This window comes from Halichoerus grypus, chromosome 13 (assembly GCF_964656455.1).
Source record: "Halichoerus grypus chromosome 13, mHalGry1.hap1.1, whole genome shotgun sequence".
Taxonomy (NCBI): Eukaryota; Metazoa; Chordata; class Mammalia; order Carnivora; family Phocidae; genus Halichoerus; species Halichoerus grypus.
Genome location: NC_135724.1, coordinates 80,464,816 through 80,484,951, shown reverse-complemented (window position 1 = coordinate 80,484,951; position 20,136 = coordinate 80,464,816). Strand labels below are relative to the sequence as shown.

The 20,136-nt window shown below is 45.5% G+C and overlaps 1 long non-coding RNA gene across 1 annotated transcript in view; it reads right to left on the bottom strand.

Annotated features, from left to right (window-relative positions):
* The window catches only part of LOC118553858 (uncharacterized), a 36,741-nt gene extending 18,116 nt beyond the window's left edge, over positions 1–18,625 (bottom strand). Inside the window, exon 1 of the long non-coding RNA XR_013443494.1 lies at positions 18,549–18,625. This is a non-coding gene — a long non-coding RNA (uncharacterized LOC118553858). The remainder of the gene's footprint in view (positions 1–18,548) is intronic.
* Positions 18,626–20,136: the final 1,511 nt, after the last annotated feature.

Sequence of the window (20,136 nt, the reverse complement as noted above, 5' to 3'; positions counted from 1 at the left end):
TGAAGTGCTTCTCCTTGGGGCTCCAAAATGCATGCATATCCGCCTAGCCTATGTCGCTAGTTTCACGAAGGTGTATATTCTGAGTTTTATCACCCCTATAGTTTTAGGATGAGTGAAAGAACAAAATGTAAATCATGTCGCCTACTCTGTGCCAGGTGTTTTGCAAATATTATTTCTGAACTCGTGAAAACCCCTATAAAGATGAGCATTATAACTCCACTTTATAGGTAAAGAAATGGAGGCTTCAAGAGGTAAAGTGATTACTCCAAGGGGACGCAACGAGGCGGAGAGGTAAGGTCCATTTTCACAGTTATGCAAAGTTGGTGTGACTGCCATGGGTCCATTTGCAAAGTCAAAGACAAGGACTGGAGAGCTGCCAATGTACCCCTGTCCCAGAGGATAGAAGCTGGGCTCGGCACGAGCATGCTGAGATCTCACACCAGACTCTTCCTCCTCTTCACTGTACAGCAAGACTGGACTTAATGAGAAACAGGCCCTACAAAACTCTTACGGCCTCTGCTGGTCAGTGGGTTTGGCCATGGCCTTGTTGCTCAGGAGAAGTAACTATTCTGAGCAATAGAGCAAGGTGGAGAGTAAGTGTATTCTGGAGCCAGGCAGGCTCTATTTGCAAGCTGGGTGATCTCGGAGAAGTTATTCAACCTCTCTGAGCTTCGATTTTTACATAGGTGAGTGGGAGGTAAAATTTACTCTGAATAATCAGTGCAAAATTCAATGTGAAGATGTATGATCATCAGTGATGTATGATCATCAAGTGATCAATGATGATGGTGATGTCATGCCTGGCACAGAGTGGGTGTGTGTTAAAGTTCGGCACCTCCCTGTCCCTTCTGCCTCATCCTTCTAGGCCAGCCCCGTGCTTGGGGTCCTTATCCCCTTCATGCAGGAATACCTGTGCTGTGTTCAGAATAGGTCAGTTCTGTGAGCTTCGCAAGGCCGCACACACAGAGCTCATAGTCAGAGCATGATGATGAGAATTATTATCATATCATAAGCACCTTTAATTATTATTGCTTTAAAGTGTACCACTATCATCCGAAGATAACCCCTATTAACATTTTCACATATACCCTTACAGATATATAGAGCGTAAGAAAGAGATCATACTGTACCTACTCTTTGCCCTGAATCGTCCACCTAACTTCTATATTGTCAACCTCTCTTCATGTCCATAAATATCCATGTGCACCATTACTTTAAAAAAACTCTGTAGTATTCCAGTGTGTCTGCACACCTAGAACCTTGTTGTTGGACATTTAACTTTACATTCTTTTTGCTCTTTTAAAGCTGCAATAAATATCACTATAGCTAAGCCACCATACACGCTCTTACTTCTGTTCATCAAAAAAGAAGATATTCATCACAGTTTTAAAGCCCAGAACAGAGGCATGTCATCAATTATATATTTATCGATTCATTTATTTAAACCAATGTCCTACAGCTGGATATTTAGGTCATATGCCCTTTTCCAGCTCCTATAGATAATATTGATATATGTCTGCATATCACATCTTCATCTTATCTGATTATTTCCTTGGGATAAATTCTTAAGAAGGGGAATGAATGGTGCCAGAGGGAATTTATATTTTTAAGGCGTCACAAAGGCTCAGCAAAATTGCCCCCAGAAAGGCTTCCAGGGGCTCATTCACCCACCATCTTACTCAAGTGCTTGCATTCATTCAACAAACATTCACTTTGTTGGGAGGGGCTCCTAACCCAAGCTTTCCTTCTCAGTAATGCACTGCTGCAACCGAGCCCCCAGCTTGCTGTGTACTGGAGACTTGGCTCTGCCCCCCTTTGGGCCTGCATGACTCTGGGCCCCTCCGCCCACCATCTCACCAACCTGCAGGTTCATTGGGACGATCACGTGAGAAGCAGGTCTTTGAAAGAGCTTTGGGCACTGAACAAATTGAGGGGACGTATTGCTAACACAAAGGGACTTTCTCATGCAGAGTTCTCATTATTATGTTTTGGCACAGAAACTTTAAGTTTGCTGGAAGACTCCTTATTAGGTTTTCTTCACTCTTCCCTGCTGTGGTTACCAAGACACAGATGGAATATAATTTCTGATGGAGAAAACAGGCCTAGAGAGACTCATGGTTTTCTCCAGACCACATCAGCCTCGGGACTGTTACCCAACTTATCATCAGCCTGCTCTCTGAGCCGTATTTCCTTTTTCTAGATTAGCAGCATAAAAATGGCTATTACCCCCAGAAGATGCACTTGTATTCATAGTGAATCTGATGGTGCCAGCAATTTAAAATGGAAAGGCAATTTGCCATTTAGTGCTTTGTAGCCAAATAAAATGCAGTGACCCTTTCTTTCTCTTTCCAGAAGATTTGGAATTGTCTCTGAGGGTTGGAAGGGAGGAGAGAGAGATTGTAAGACTGTGCAGTTCCTTAAGCATCGAGTTTGCTACTTATTTCTGTGTTTACCATGACATCTGAGCACAGCCCTAGGCCCCCATCAGAGGCATCTGTCATGCCAAAGAATAAGCATGAGTCTCAAAGCCTAAAACCTACAGCCTAAATGGTTTTGCCACTTACTAGCTGATCAATCAACGTATAATTTATCAGTTCCCTGCTTGCGTGTCAAAACTGCACTTGGTGGGGCGCCTGGGTCACTCAGTCAGTTAAGCGTCTGCCTTCGGCTCAGGTCATGATCCCAGGGTTCTGGGATCGAGTCCCACATTGGCTCCTTGCTCAGCAGGGAGCCTGCTTCTCCCTCTGCCTGCCGCTCCCCTTGCTTGTGCTCGCTCTCTCTCTGACAAATAAATAAAATATTAAAAAAAACCAAAAACTGCCCTTGGTACTGTGCAGCTTTGAGCAAGCTCATTCACCTCTCTGAAACTTTGTTTCCTTTTCTAGATACTGGAAATAATTTCTACCCAATATGAGAATAGAGAAAGACTTGGTCATGTCATGGAGCTTCAGTGACAAGTCTGAATAAAACTCATAAAATGACTACTCAAATGACACAGCGGCACTTCTTTGTGTAAATATGTAATTGCACCCATGACGTACACCCCTTGAAACTTTGACAAAGGGAAGTGTGATTGCCCTCCTAGGGTACCCCTTCAAGGCATATAAATGATGCAGGGTCAGTAATATATGGCATACATACCTATATCAAACACATTAGTCTTTGCCGAAATCCTTCTCAAATAAGGATTTCCAACCAGTTATAGCCAACAGAACAGGGTTGACTAGTGTGATGAAACCTAGCCAATCCCAGATTTAATTGATCAGAGCACAGTTATTTGAAATAATCCTCCTCGGAGATTTTCTTCTTGCAGTTGCTAGAACACAATGCCCCTTTAAGGATAATGCTGGTGAAGTAACATTTCCTCTGCACTGAAGATCATCATAGTATCCCTTTCAAGGGGGTTCAGACCCCTCCTAATCAGTGGACCACAACAGTAGCTTCTTACAAATGCCGGGAATGCCAGAGACTCCTCAAGCCAGAAGCCACCCAAGCTCAGGCTTACAAAAGACTGGGGTTTGGTGCCAGCTCTGAGTGGCTCTGGGCTCTGCCCTCCCACCCCTCCTCCAGAGAATGTGTCCAGTCCAAAGACAAACTAGCCCTCTTACTAGATGTTTAACCTTGGACAAGTTATTTGACCTCTTTGTCCCTCTGTTTGCTCAACTCTAAAATGGGACAATTAACAGTATCTACCTCATCGATTTGATAAGAACATTAAACGAGATGATGCGTTTAAAGCCCTGGCATATGGTATGTGCTCAGTAAGCATTACTTATTATTTGCTATTATTATTAAGCACTTACCAGGTGCTAGGCATTGTTGAGCATTATCTTAATTGCATCTTGAAAACAATTGTATAATGCAGGTTTCATGTTGTTACATTTTTTTAAAAAAACTAATTGTTGATTGATTTGCGCGAGCATATGGTGTTTGTTGGTGGGAAGCATTTAATGATGAGCGTGTTGAATTTCATGCCCCCATGTTCCTGGGAGTTCTCGTCACAGCTTCAGGAATATCATGCAGGACACTGGACCACCTGAATTTTACATGGCTTCAACCAAATGATGTGGCCATTATGCAGTGGGGGTCAAGATTTGAACCCAGGTTGTGTTGGTTCTGTGGAGCCACAAGGCCCCCTCTCTACCACCCCTCTCTTCACATCCACTTTCATAGAAAACAAAGATACAAAAATAAACAAACAACAAACATCAGAAACCTAACCTTTGTGCTCTTATTGTGTACCAGGTAATTTCTGACGTGTTTATCCTCTCTGCTTCATGTCATTGTCAGGAAAGCAACCCTTGAAAATATAGCCTTCCTGCCTTAGGCCTCTCCCACCACTTTTACTAGTTACGGGAGCTTGGGTTAGTTCTGGATCCTCCATTTTTAGAGATAGGGGTAATTACTGCTAGCCCACAAGACTGTCCTTCATTCATTTGTTTGCTAAACGTGTACTGGACATCTAATGTCAAGAATTGTGTTACATGCTTGATATATACTGGAGGGAACAAAATGGGCATCATCTCTGACCTCAGGGAGCTTCCTGTCCAGGATTAAATGAGATTATTTGTATAAAACTCTAAGCACAGAGCCTGGCAAAGAAAATATACTCAGGAAAAGTTAACATCACTGTTACTGTTACTGAAGGGGCCCAGTCAGGATGTGAACAAACATATTTTCGGTTCTAAAATCCTTTCCATAAAATAGGGTTTTGCAGGGGGCCAGCAGGAGATGAGACTAGAAGGGGACTTGGGGATGTCCAGAGAAGACTTCAGATGCCAGCTTTTTAATACATACAATAGCAAAGTGCATTCCTTACCCCCCCAAGCATTTTTTTTAGGTATTCTCACTCTCTTTCTCATCATCGAGCCCAGCCAGATGTATCCATCTTTAAATTTCCATAAACACACCCCTCTCTGCGGGAATAAATGCATTTTTCCCTTGAATGTGGACCCTGTGTGTTTGATTTGCCTGGAAAGGTGTAGAAACCACCCAGACACGGTGCTAATGGGATGTGACAGAACTCGCAGCTTCCCCGGGCCTGGAAGGAAGAATGTTGACGAAGTGGAGCTTAATGAGCTTCCACCCACATTTCAATTATCCTAACAAGCTGCCAAAGGAAGCCCTGTTTGCAGTACTGTGTTCTGGAAGGTTTTGACAAGCCCAGGAGGAATCTATCTGGGCCGAAGCTGAGTATGTCTAAGGAAGGAAAACACTCTTCCTCTGGGAGAGAGGTACACAGATGACGAGGTCCAGCCGGCAGTCAGCTTTGTCACCTGGTACTTGAGAGGGCCCTTCTCGAACACAACTCCCTCATTAGCTCTCCCTGTACAATTGCATCAGCTATCTACTGCCACCATAATGCCACATAACAAAGAACCACAAAACCTCAGTGGCACAGCATAAAAATTTTTAACCGCATGTCAGTGGGTCAAGTGGGCATTTCCAATCATCTGAGCTGAATACAGTGGAGTTCACCCATGTCCCTGTGGTCGGCTAGGTGGCTTTGCTGATCTTGGTTGGGCTGTCTCACTTGTTGAGGACAACTGGGCTGGCTCGGTATTTCTCCACAAAATCACTCATCCTACCCACAGGTTTCTTGACAGGGGAGCAGAAGGGTTCCAAGAGAAGAGCCAACATTATGCAGGGGCTCTTGATCCCAAGCATAGGAAATGTATAATGACACTTCTGCTGTGTTCTGTTGGTCAAAGCAACAACAAGCGTAAATGAAATTTAAGGTTTGGGAAACAGAGCCCATCCCTTGAAGGGAGGGACTACAAAGTCACAGGGCAGAGTGTGGATACAGGAAGAACATTGATTGGGTCCATCGGTGCAATCAAATTCCCACAACAAGATACAAAATAACAACCACCATCATTGAACAGCAACTCTGGGCCTGTTTTCTGTGCATAAGAGGATGTTAAAATGGGATGCTTTGGGTCTTGGCTTCACCTGAAGCCAAGAGTAAAATGAAACGTTCAAACACCTGACATTTCAGAGCAAGATGCTGGCCTTGCAAAGATTCTAGACGAAAATAGTTTTGTAACCCTTGGTCCAACACCCACCTCCAAGGCATAAAAAGGTTGAGTTGAAAACTGGGGAGAGAATTTTTGAAGGGAGTAGTCCAGTGAGAAGTGAGGCTCAGTCCCACTTAAGAAGGAGAGAGGGGGTAGCAGTGGAAGCAGGTGCCAAGGATGCATGAGTTTCCCAGGAGTCAACTGGATAGAGGTATCTGCTGGGATCAAGCCATCTTAAAAGTATCCTGCCTTGCCATTTGCAACGACATGGATGGAACTGGAGGGTATTATGCTGAGCGAAATAAGTCAATCAGAGAAAGAAAGGTATCATATGATCTCACTGATATGAGGAATTCTTAATCTCAGGAAACAAACTGAGGATTGCTGGAGTGGTAGGGGGTGGGAAGGATGGGGTGGCTGGGTAATGGACACTGGGGAGGTTATGTGCTATGGTGAGCGCTGTGAATTGTGTAAGAATGATGAATCACAGACCTGTACCTCTAAAACAAATAATACATTATATGTTAAAAAAAGAAGATAGTAGGAAGGGAAAAATGAAGGGGGGGGAATTCGGAGGGGGAGACGAACCATGAGAGACTATGGACTCTGAGAAACAGACTGAGGGTTCTAGAGGGGAGAGGGTGGGGGGATAGGTTAGCCTGGTGATGGGTATTAAGGAGGGCACGTATTGTATGGAGCACTGGGTGTTATACTCAATGAATCATGGAACACTACATCAAAAACTAATGATGTAATGTATGGTGATTAACATAACATAATAAAATTAAAAATAAATAAATAAATGGAAGAGAAGAATTTAAAAAAAAAAGTATCCTGCCCAAAAGCAGCAGAGAGGGGCACTAATGTCTCCCACCTGGCATGGGAGCTGGCAAGGACGGGAGGAAACTAAAAATCTCTACCTTGTCAGGGGACTGTGCCATGCAGAAGGCACTAGAGGGGGCCCCCCAAAATCCACAATGCACCTGGAGGAATAGACTCAGTTTTGAACACCTGCCAAACCCAGAGGAACTTTAAATACCTGCCAAGCAGACTGTACCAACACCAAATTGTGACAGACAGTACTAGCCACAGAAGCCCTTTCCCGCCCTCACCAATTGCCCCTCTGCTCCCTCAGGCCCTTGGCCAGGAAGCAGGGAGGAGGTAGGGACTTAGGGAATCCAACCTCCTTCTCCAATGTCTGAGTTGAGAAAGGGGCAAAGCAGAACTACTACTAACCCACACTAACACTACGCCTTTGAACTGGAAAAAGGCGCCCCCTGCAAGAAGCTTTACTTCCATGTACCTGAAATTTGTCCTAATATATTGTAATAGCTACCTATTACTGTGTAACAAATTTTTCCAAAACTTGGGGGTTTAAAACATCATTTATGACTTCATGGTCTCTATGGATCAGGAGTCTAAAGTCACGGTTTAGCTGGATCCTCTGGCTCAGGATCTCTCACCAGGTTGCCGTCAAGGTATCAGCTGGGCTGTGATCTCATCTGAAGGCTTAACTAGGGAAGGATCCACTTCCCAGCTCATTTGCATGGTTGTTGGAGGGCTGTTGGCCAAAGGCACTCTTCATTCTTTGCCGTGTGGGCCTCTCCATAGGAAAATTCAACATGGAAGCTTCCTTCATTAGAATAAGAAAGAGAAAAAGCAAAGAGGAGAGTGCCAGCCAGATGGAAATCAGTCTTCTTTTTTTAAGATTGTATTTATTTATTTGAGAGAGAGAGAACGTGCACGGGGTTAGGGGCAGAGAGAGAGGAAGAGGGAGAAGCAGATTCCTCGCTGAGTAGGGAGCCTGATGTGGGGCTCGATCCCAGGACCCTGAGATCATGACCTGAACCGAAGACAGGCACTTAAACTACTGGGCCACCCAGGTGCCCCAGAAGTCAGTCTTTTATAATCTAATCTCAGAAGTGACATCCCATGACTTTGACCATATTCTGTTAGTTAGAAGCAGGTCACTAGGTCCAGCCCCAAAGGTAGAAGGTCACACAGGGTGTAAATACCTGGAGGGAGTTAACTGGGGGGGTCATCACAGAAGTCAGCTACCACATATACTGATTTTATTAGCACTACACAGCACTGCTATTGGTCAAAAGTCTGTCATAATAAATACACAGATCCACAATGTCCACGATATGAACCAAAGCCACTAGTCTTAGGTGCTGCACAACCTGCCAATCATATGTGGCTGCTCTGTGGAGATGCTTTAACATTTTTAAAACATTTTTTTGTGGAAGTTTTCAACCATTTACAAAAGAAAGGGAAATAATAAGATAAAATAATAAAAGCAGTCATTCTTGTTTCACTTACACCCCAACCCATTGCCCCATTGCCCCCAGTTGTTGAAAAGCAAATCTCAGACATCACCTTATTTCATCTTTAGGAATTCAACACCAAACTCCACATACCACATTTACCATTACACCATTAACAAGAGTCCCCTAATTTCATCTACGAATTCAGTCAGTGCTCAAATTTCTCCAATTTTTTCCAATTTCAGAAATGTCTTTTTTACAGTTGGTTTGTGTGGGAAAAAGCTTCGATGCAGATTTTTTAACCATGACTTAAGAGTGGGCATTTTGATTACCGAGACAGAACTATTCTGGGAGTGGAAATGACTGCAAGGTGTTTTATCATACAGGAAGAACCAGTGAAGGGATGGAGGTTGCTCGAGACTTTACCCAGCGGCCGAGAAAGCCTAGCTCACCATGGCCTCATCCAGGGACAGGGAGGAAAAGAAGGCCGCCTCCTTTTTGGTACCGTATCACGTGCTGCTTGCTCATCGGGATGGTGACACACAGGTTATCTTGAATGCTCACTGGAGTCCTTCAAGCTGGGTGTTCTAACCCTCACGTTCACATGTGAGAAAATGTCCTAGGACATGTCCTCCTAGGACATGAAGATACTGTCAATGCCTTGTTACTTGACCATACGTCTTCCTTGTGAGAGCCTTTCTACCTGACGTTGGCAGGAACTGGACCATATCTGCTCCTCACTTTTGTTTCCTAGTACTCAGCACAGAACTGGGTACATCGTAGGTGCCTAATAAATGTAACCCATACAAAGCCTGGCTAGCCTGCTTCAGCCCTGAAGTCACCATAACACAGAACCTCATGCAAAGAAACCCCCGTTCTGACAGTCAGACAACTGGTCTGAGGAGCAGTTTAACTCCCCTGCCCCAGCCCCATCAGCCACAGAGGGGCAATGAAACAGATTCATGTTCCCACTATAGAAATTTACCTGAGAACATTCCATTTTCTTTGCTTTCTGGAAGCTGGGTGTTGGGAAGAATCTGGAGGAGTTCCCAGCATTGCTTCTTTCGATGGGGCACCTATGGTCAAGTGAATGGTAGTCTTCCATCCCATGAAGCTTTCTCAAAAGTGGTTACTTGGGTCTGAAACCATCCATACACCCCACCCCCTCTCTTTGCCTGACAAACTCCAATTCCTTCAGGGTTCAGCATAAATCGAATTTGCTTGATGAAGCCTTATCTGTCTTTCCAAATGAAGTGTCACCCCCTCTGGTGTACCCATCATGTGCTTGTCTGTCTTTCCCTCAAAACTGTAAGCCCGATAAGGCAAAGACTGCATCTGTCATACCTGGAACATGGTAGGTACTCAATAATTACTTGTTGATTGATTGTTTCATTTTATTTTTTTTTAGGTTTTATTTATTTAAGTAATCTCCACACCCAACATGGGGCTCGAACTTACAACCCCGAGATCAAGAGTCTCACTCTCCCCTAACTGAGCCAGCCAGGCACCCCTCTTTTTATTTAAAAGAAAAAACCCCGTAATTTGAAAACTGCATTTACTGAAGTCTCTCAAAAAATACCACAGAGCCCAGATGCATTGTCTCCAGAAAACAAGGCAAAACTTGAAATCCACTTTCTTCTCCCCATTGCTGTTCCCACAGTTCACTCCACCAAATTCTTCTCCTTTGTCAATTTCCTAAACTCTCCAAACCTAACCAAACCATAGTTCATGCTCTTCTCTTCTGATGCAGCCTTTTCTCCTATAATTAACTTGGCCCCCCTGTCTCTTTTGACCCATTCACCCATTCATTCTCTGGATCCCAGAAAGCAAAGAAGGCCTTGAGAGTAAAAAGAATCTTACCTCCTTAGAAGGTGAGAGAGAATAATAAACTGCTGAAGACATGGATTTTTGCCCATTTTGTTACCTGCTGTGCTCTCGGTGTTTGGGATAGTGCTTATCACATAGTTGGTGCTCAGTCAAGATTGACTGGTTGGGTAATATATTTTCTTTTAAAGTCACATGTTTTCATTGTTGTTAAATGAACGGATGGATAAATAACAAGAGGTGTTTCATGAGAGAAAGGAAGCAAGGGAAAGATGAACAACAACAAAAAAAAACCACTATTTTTTCCCCCTCTATTTGGAGGACTAAGATGGGATGTTTGCCTGAAGAACCAAGTAGCCATAGCAAGCAGGACACAGCCCCCGGTCATTCTCAGACTTCAAGGGCCGTCTGCTGCTCAATCAGCAGGAAAACAGCACCGGGGACAGGGGCTAGGTGCAGCTTGGCAGTGTGGCAGCAATTTAGCTGACAATTTCCTTCTATGTTTCAGCATAATTGAATTAGCATCCATGGAGACTGTCTCCCAGACATCGGCAAATGCAATACTGTGGAGCAGGCACCACAATTCATCTGGCATTATGAGGCATTGAATTGCCATCCAATCCTGCACCTCTCCTCGTTGCTTTGTGTGTGCTCGTTAGAGGAAATTAGGTGGATGCGACGAGCCTGGGAACAATTAAAATCTTCCCACTTAGGCAATTCCCAGCAGTGGTACCCAACTTCTCTTGAAAAGCACTCAGGTTTGCTCAGCAAGTGTGTATGCCCGATGTTCTGGATGTGCTTTCTCATTCTGAGCAATGGATGACGATTCATTTTGCTCCAGCTAAGGCTACGGACTGGTAGGGCATAGAGGAGAGAGGACATACGGGGACAGCCATGATATGAACCAACCAGAACAGCATCCATAATGGACAGTGCCACAGCCAGGAGTCTCGGGACTCAGTCCACGGGGAAAAGCTCAAGATGAGTCTAAGCAATGGGGCTTGATGGTGGACCACAGACAAGGACCAGGAGGACAGCACCCAGCAGCAAGTTAAGACTAGAAGTTGGGAAGATTAAGAGCAGGATGAAGTGGGGAGTGAAGAGTGCCATTTGGGCACATGGTTCAGAACCAAGATTGTGAACATTAAAAGCGTGCTAGATTGAATCTACTCTGAGGCTAGAGGCCACTTAAAGGACCGTGTTTTACTGGCTGGAGGGAACAGCTGATAGCTGCTGGGAGCAGAGCGGTATGGGAGAAAGAGCAGATTTTTGGAGAAATACGGATTGGAGATTGAATACCAGTCCTACCATGTTTGACGGTTAAACCACGTCACCCCTAGGATCTTCTGCCTCCTCGATGGAGAAAAGAAGACATTTATCTTGCAAGACTCGGAGAGGCTCAGGGTTGTGCTAAGTGATACGGGGAGGTGTCATGTGTAACAGGACTTTGTCTTGGTTGGGGTTCCACCAGAAAGGAACCTTTAGATAAGGATTATAAGGATTTGAGTGCAAGCAGTTTATTTGGGAGATGATGGAGGGGAAGTGGGAGAAAGAGGCAGGGAGAGAAAGAAACCAAGTAAGGATTTGTGATCAAGCCAGCGACCACTGTGGGCTCCAGAACTCATCCCATGGGCGACTCTGGGAAACCACACAGAACACAGGTCTCGGTATTAGCTTAGTGAGAGATCTGGGAATTTTAGACACTGACTCCCATCAGTCATTCGCTGAGGGCTGCTCCTGGGGGCTGTTCACTGCCTAGCACTTTTGGTCTGCCTTGGGAGTGGGCAGGCCTGCCTTCCTCATCTTCAGAGAAAGCCCCAGGCACACAGATGCGGATACTAGCAGAGGGAAGTTGGCCTTTCTGCTCTGATGTGGGGAGTCCTGAAGGGGTACTGACAACTTCTGCTGGTGGGTGACACATTGTCCCAGTTTGGACTGGGTCCCCTAAGCAAGCCAAGAGTGAAACGGTATGTACCAAGTGTTCCCATGTTCCAAAGACAGGTACAAGACCCCCAACAGGACTGGCAAACTATTTCGTGACCCTTAGCCTTTCACCAAATTCGAGGAGAGTAGGGAATGGGAAGGATGATTTCTTTAGAGAGAGTGGATGGAGCGTCACTGTTCTCTCCCCAACCCCACAGGGGCAGGAAGAGCTGTGCCCCCCTCACCGGCAGCCTAGTGGAAGGAGCTTAGAGGGGAACACATGGGAACATGAGTTGCATCCTCTGAAGACTGGAGTCCCTATGGGCTGGAATCTGACTTGTGCCTGAGAAATCTAAGAGATGCAAGGCAGGCTGAAGAAGGCTGCAGTCTGACAAGCAGCTGCTCTCCCACCAAAGTGTTTTCCTTGGGAAAGGAGAAGCAGAGAGAGAGAGCGAGAGCGCTGACCCAGGGATATCTGAAAGATGCTTTGCCTAATAAGGCCCTCTAGAGGAATGATGAGCCCCCAGCCCATGGAGACAGACCTCGAACAACCAAAGCCAGAGGGAACATCATTACTGGACAGTCAGAACATTTCTAATGCCAGACAAACACAGGTGAGAGATGTGCGCCCAGGGTCCCTGCAGACGGATGCGCACTTGGTGCACTGAAAAAGGGGGGCTGGCTCAAGAGGGTGCTTGTTGCAGAAATCCAGCCACGCTCCGCTCTCAGGGTATGCACACCGATGTGGGCTTGCAAAAACCTAGAGAAGGAGAAGGCTTTTCCTAACTTGCAAAAGACAGCATCCATGAGCCAAACTGAGCACCCAGAGGCTGCATCTGAAGGCAGGGCAGACCTTTTTTCTAATTCCCACAAAGGTTTTGTTGTTTTGGAGCCAGTGGAGACAGAGGTTCAGAGTTCATGCAAGCAGCCCAGGAGAGAGCACTAGCCTGCAGAGCCCAGCTCATAGTAGTCCAGTCACGAGCAACCTTCTCCTCTTATCCCCCCTTGCACCCTCGCCCACCTCGGAGACGCAGGGCAGCCTGGCTTGGGTCGGGTTGGAGGGCAGAATTACCACCCCCTTAACGGCAGCTCAAGAAGCTGACTGGTCCCTTTCCCACTGCAGCTTCTGCTGGCAGCAAGCCTGAGCAAATGAAACCCAGGGGTTTGGTTTTTTGTTTTTTGGTTTTTTTTGACAGAGAGAGACAGGAGAGAGGGAACACAAGCAGAGGGAGTGGGAGAGGGAGAAGCAGGCTTCCTGCTGAGCAGGGAGCCTGATGTGGGGCTCGATCCCAGGACCCTGGGATCATGACCTGAGCCGAAGGCAGACACTTAACGACTGAGCCACCCAGGTGCCCCAAAACCCAGGGGTTTGACCCTGCACCAGACTGGACATAGGGATCACTGAACTGCCAAAGATGTTTTTATAACCCACAAATAAGCAGATGAGCTAGAGTCTGTCCGACATTCATTCACAGAGAGAGAGGGTCAGTCCTGTGATTGCACAACTGGGGGAGAAACAGAAGTAGCTCGATGACTGTACCCCATAAGTCCTGCTCTTTCAGTACACAGATTATTTAGAGAAAGCATCCAACAGGTGTTGTATATGGGAAGCATCTAAAATGTATCAATAAATAGCCGCTCTTGTCATTATGAGCCGGTTGTTCAGGTGAAGTTTAAATGAGAATTTTCGGACCGTCCGAGTTAACTCCCAGCGTGTTAGAACTTGCTGATCAGCCCTGGGCTGTACCAGCTCCTGGCCCAGTGGGAGAAAATGAGTGGCAAAGAACAGGGTCTGGGTTACCAAGCAGAACGTGAGGGGCCCCCGCACCCCGCCACTGCTGTGGGGCATCAGGCCCAGGAAGGCTATGTTTGCTGTGCTCATGATGCTGGTTCCTGGGAGGGCATCTTGCTTGTTCCCACTGGACAGCAACTGTAGAAAGAGACTTGCTCATTATTCTTCCGAAAGCTAAACCTCAGGATGGATTGGAGAGGGCGGTGGGGGTAGGAGCCAGGAGGGTCTGCAGCCTACAGGCGCATCAGAGCACAGCAAACCGCTTACCCTGAGCTCAGATCCTGGGCAGAGGTGACAGACCTTGCGAGCTGGGAGTGAAGGCTTATAAAGGCAAAAGCCACAAGGTTCCATTGAAAGAATGACGATTGGTACTGACAGGGTTAAACTGACCATCTACCTAACAATTGGCCATTTAATTAATAGATGCTACATTATCTCTATTTCAGTCCTAAGTAGAAAGATGTCTTTTAGGAGGTGGTGGAGATGCAACTGACAAGCTGCAATTGACAAAAGTCAAGAGTTCTGGTATTCCAAGAATTGCAACAGGAGAGTTCAGAGGACCGGCTTCCTCCACATCCTCCCAACCCTATTTTGAAGGACTCTCTTAGCAATGTTTACTTCACTTTGGAATCTGCTCTCACATAGGAATCCCAGGGACCTAGCCCAGGGCTGGATATAGGAAGAGAGTGGGCTTTATTTTTATTTATTTATTTATTTATTTTTAAGATTTTATTTATTTATTTGACAGAGAGAGACACAGAGGGAGAGGGAACACAAGCAGGGGGAGTGGGAGAGGGAGAAGCAGGCTTCCCGCGGAGCAGGGAGCCAGATGCGGGGCTCAATCCCAGGACCCTGGGATCATGACCTGAGCCGAAGGCAGACGCCCAATGACTGAGCGACCCAGGCGCCCCGAGAGTGGGCTTTAAATTCGCACAAATCATGGTTTGAATCCTAGCTCTGCCATTGACCAGCTGTGTGACCTCAGGTAGGTCACTTCACCTCTCTGAGGGTCAGCTTCCTCATCTGAAACGTGAAGAAAAAAATACCTACCTCCCAGTCTGGAGAAGACATAACCATATTTAATATACTGATTCCAGTGACAGGCCCCCAGCAAAATAGTAGGTGTCATCATCATCATTATTTTCTATGGACATCCTCTCATTTCCTCACAGTTCTGTTCAAACAATTCCGGTTCTCTTACAGAATTTAGTGCAAAAATGGCTGGATCATTCATCTACTCAAGATGCTTTCCATTTTTGGTAAAAATCCCTAGACATTGTCAGAGCTGAAAATACTTTTTCATTATCAGATAAGAAGATCCCTTCTGCAGTCTTCTCATGTTCTAATTCTGCCTCCAGTTGGTCCTGAGGGAAAGTAATCTTGTGTGACACTTGAGCTTTAGAGCTAAAATCAGATTTAGCATCCCAGTTCCCAATGGGGCAAACCCAACATTTTCACACACTTCCCACATGTCAAAGAGAATAGATGCATCTTTTGTTTGAAGCCAATTTTCTCCAAGTCAGTTTTCTGCTTAGTAGTTTATCTGAGCCTCAGTTGTTCCATCTGTGAAATGGAACCAGTGATACCATCCTCTCTCATAGGGTTGCTCTGCAGATGGATGAGTGACTAGAGAACTCGGGTTAGTCACACTGTTGTTTCCATAGACCCCCTGCTGCGTCAGTGGAGGAAATCCGTGGTTCTAGTCCCTTATGGCTGTTGGCCAACATTATGTCCAGGCTGAATTGGATCCAATTTGCTCTGTTCAGCAAAACTGATCAACTAGGACATTTGTGAATTCTGAACAAATATCCCATCTGGTGTGACTGCCAGGGCCTATTTAGTTTTTGCTGTTGTTAAACTTAAAAATAAAACTGTCAGTTATTTTACCAGCAGAAATGGGTTTATTCAGGAATGGCAAGAGAATCGCAATTCAGGATGAATGATCCAGCCATTTTTGCAGTAAATTCTGTAAGAGAACCGGAATTGTTTGAACAGAACTGTGAGGAAATGAGAGGATGTCCATAGAAAATAATGATGATGATGGGCGCCTGGGTGGCTCAGTTGGTTAAGCGACTGCCTTCGGCTCAGGTCATGATCCTGGAGTCCCGGGATCGAGTCCCGCATCTGGCTCCCTGCTCGGCAGGGAGTCTGCTTCTCCTTCTGACCCTCCCCCCTCTCATGCTCTCTCTCTATCTCATTCTCCCTCTCAAATAAATAAATAAAATCTTTAAAAAAAAAAAAAAAAGAAAATAATGATGATGATGATGACAGCTACTAATATGCTGGGGGCCTGTCACTGGAATCAGTATATTAAATATGGTTATGTTCCTCCAAACTGGGAGGTAGGGATTTTTTTCTTCACGTTTCAGATGAGGAAGCTGACCCAAGCAACCTACAGGACAAGCAAGCTATGCCTACAACCATAGGCAGGCGCCCAGAACAAAGAAGAGAAAGTCTCTTTTATGGGGGGGGGGGGGGGGGCGGGGCGGGAGAATTGGGAAGGCTGTTGTAAACAAAAAGGCCATTGGAAGAAACTGGGAGTTTGAAGTGTAGCGGCTTCTCATTGGCTGAGTTGTGAGAGTCTCTCATTGGCTGGGCTGTTGCTGGGGGAGGGGATAACTTTTCTTCCCACGGGGGTAATATAGTATGACTTACAAAGTGTCTCTCTTCCTGTTGGGTTTGCAATTGACCGTAAGTGATAGGGCATGAGCCTTTCCCCTGTTGGCCTCCTGACTCCATTTTAAAGAGGTTTCCTTTTATTAATTTTCACACTGTTGAACCATTTCAGAGTTCTAATGTATAAAAAGAACATGGAAGGGGGAGGCAGAGTGCTTTAGGGGAGCGGAAGGCCAGGCCACAGGTGGGCGGGAGTGGTTAGGGACAAAGCTAAAAGGAAACGGGACAGGACCTTGAAGGTGAAGCTGCCGGCTGCCAGGTGAAATGCCCGAATGTTCTCCCCTAAGCATCAGGGAGTGATGAGAACAGGAAAGAGTGCCTACCCCTTGTGCAACTCAACCAAGTGACCCCCATGTGGAAAAGTGTGCATTTCTGGTGTGGGAAGTCCCCAAGGAAGGGCAAAGGAGCGGTGAGAGAAATTGCAGCTACAATTGCTGGGCCCCACACATTATATATGGCATCGCACAACTCTCCCAATAATCCAGTGAGGTGGGTAGTATTGTCCTCATTATACAGAGATGGTCATCAAGCCCGGAGAAGTGAAGTAGTCAACATTCCCCAACTGACTCTTTCTATCTGCCAGGCCTTTCATGTTTCCATCTTTTATTCAATCTTCAACAATTATTTACTGAGTGTCAGGCCCCATGTCAGGCACCAGACAGGTTAGTATCAGGAAAGCAGAGAACAGAGAGGATTTCAGACGAAGGGTTCTGGGGAAACAGAAGGTTTTGTTTTTTTCCAAAGGGTTCTGGAGGAACAGAAGGTTTTGTTTTTTTCCAAAGTGCCTGGAACAGTGGTGCCAGCAGCCTGTGCCCGAAGGCAATCAGAAACAAAAGGAGAGCCACAGCCCCTGGCAGGGAGGGGGTGTCCCCTCATCCTACTGGAGACCTAACTGTCCTTGAATCAAAGGCTTCCTGGAAGCACTCAGAGTAACAACAATTGGTAACACTTATCGAGCAATTTGCTTTGTGCTGAGCATTTTATAGGCTCACTTCCCTGACACCAGCCCATTTTACTGTCACAATGACGCTACGAGGCAAGTAGGATAATAATGATGCCCATTTAACAGACGTCCTGAGGCTCAGAGAGGTGAAATCGCTTGCCCAAGGACACACAGATTGGAAGTGGCTGATTCAAATCCAGATCTACCCAGTTCTAAAGGCTGTGTTCCGACCTTCCCGGTGACACCAGCCCTCCCACAGCCCTGCCGTCACGGACTCACCCCACTTCTCTGCGGACAAGGACTGACCACTCCTAGGAGGGCTGTAGCACGTGAGGGCTGAGAGGCAGGGCCAACCACACCACAGCTGTGTGACCTTGGGAAAAGCAACTTCACCTCCTGCAGCCTCAGTCCCCTCATCTGTAGAATGGGAACTGTATCAGAGAGGAAATGTGAGGACTTCACATGGGCCCTCATCCGCAGGAAATGGGCACACTGTCCACACTCCACCCCTCTTAAGGGTCTCCCGACCCATCATACTGCCCCACAGAAAAAACGAAGACAGAAGTCCTTGGAATGGCAAAGAAAAGGCGGCAACTCTTCTGTTACCACTAAGACTGTGGGACCCAGAGGCCAGGGAGGGGTCTTATCTGTTTTTCCCACAGGGCTGGTCATATGACAGGCAGGCAATGAATGTGTCTTCTGAAAACACACACACACACACACACACACACACATACACATACAGAGCACAGGAAGGAAATACATCAGCATGTTCTCCCCGGTTATCTCTGAGTTATGGCACCTTATCTTGCTTTCTGCTTATCTGCATTTTCTGACTTTCTTATAATAACATGTATTATTTGTGGCATTATCTAAGATCTTGAAAGACATACACCCAACTGGTACTATAGGTTACCTCTGGGAAATAGGGATGGGAAGGGCTAGTTAATGGGGGGTGGGGGGGACTTTCTTTCTATTTTTTTTTTTTACTTTATGTACATACAACACTGTTTTTGTTACTTTTGTAATTTTTTTAAAGAAAAAATATAAGCTGTGTGGCACATGATGGCAGAAATAGCAAGAACGTCGGTCTGAGAAAGACTTGCCTTTAAATGCTGACTTGTCTACGAAGTCACCGCTCTGAATCTCAGTTTCTCCATCTGTAAAATGAGGTAAAAATGCTGCTTCGTCAAGTTTGTTGTAAGGATTAAAGATACCTTGTGGGAAAAAAACACACCCCCGCATACAATAAGTGATCAATAATTGAAAGCAGTTATTAAGGGCTTATTGGGGGGTTATTTTGTCTGTGGGTTTATTCTACATAAGCAGGTGTTTCTCCAGGAACCAATATGGTGAAAAATAAACCCTTAATAAGCACCCAATCAAAACTCTGCATCTCACTACAGGGGAAGCACATTAGAAAGTAAGGTGTGTGTGAAATAAAATATCTATCTACCTTATCTAGTATCAAATTTGACTCCTTTGGCTCCCCTAGACTCAGCGGTCCGTGACAGATCTTGGACTTCTCTAGCTAGGCAGAAAAATCTGGAGTGTTTTGTTTTGTTCAAATTTATTCGGTTCTTTTTCTATTCCACCAGGAGGCCTTCCTCTGGCTGGAAAATTCACCAGGAACCCCTCCCCCATCCCCAAAAGACCACAGGGAAGTGAGATTTATTTACCTCGGACGCAAAGGGGGAGCCGAGCTAATCTTTTCTTCTGTCTTTGGGAATTTGCTTGCCTGTTGACCCAGATGCCCTACACATGTTCACAAAACCCTTCTGCCAAACTTCATTAGCCATTTAGGCTTCTGTGGTGTTATTCTGAGTCCCTTATTTTCTGGCATTAATTTAAAGCAACATTTTCTCACCTCCATTGGCATGCTTCCACAGGTTAGAGGCTTAAAAAATGAATTGCAATGGATTTTGTCACAAATTGCCTAAAATCAAAATGTTTGGTTTCATCTCCTATTTCATTTCCAAATGATTAGCAGAGAATGCCTTTAGCACCTGTTAGTAGGACTCAGAGACCATTTCCGGGCAAAGCAAAAAACAAAACAAAACAAAATCATCAACAACAACCAAAAAACACCACAGCCTTATCAATTCATGTTTTCCACTAATGAGTTACCGATGTCTGTCATGGGCAGGAGATCAAGGACTGGTGACAATGTCTGACATCCCCAATCTAATAAAGCATTTTTTTTTCCTGTTCACTCCAAAGAAGCGCAGTGGTGGGAATTCCACGTGGTTTGGTGTGACAATAAGAACAACTATTATTTATTGAGTGCCACTGGGAGCTAGGGTTCTTCCATATATAATACCTCTTACAACAACTCCTCAATTATTAGGACAGTCTTGGCTCCAAGTGTCAAGACAACCAACTCACGGTAGCTTAAGCAAAAGTAGAATCGTTTGGGCTTATGTAACTAAGAGGAGAACCAAGTGTGTGCTTAGAATCACAGGAAGAGTTTCAGGAAACAGCCTCAGCAACAGGCTCCAGAAACTTCCTCTCTCATTTTTACTTCTGTTTGTCTTTACCTGTTGATCACATTTCCTCCTACTATAGACAGTCCTAGTCCATCTGAAGAGGAACATGGCTGGCATGTCCCCAGTGGATATAAAATGCTACTTTCTCCCAACATGTGTATATTGGTCCCAGGAAAAAACTCTGATTAGACTGCCTGGGTCACATGCC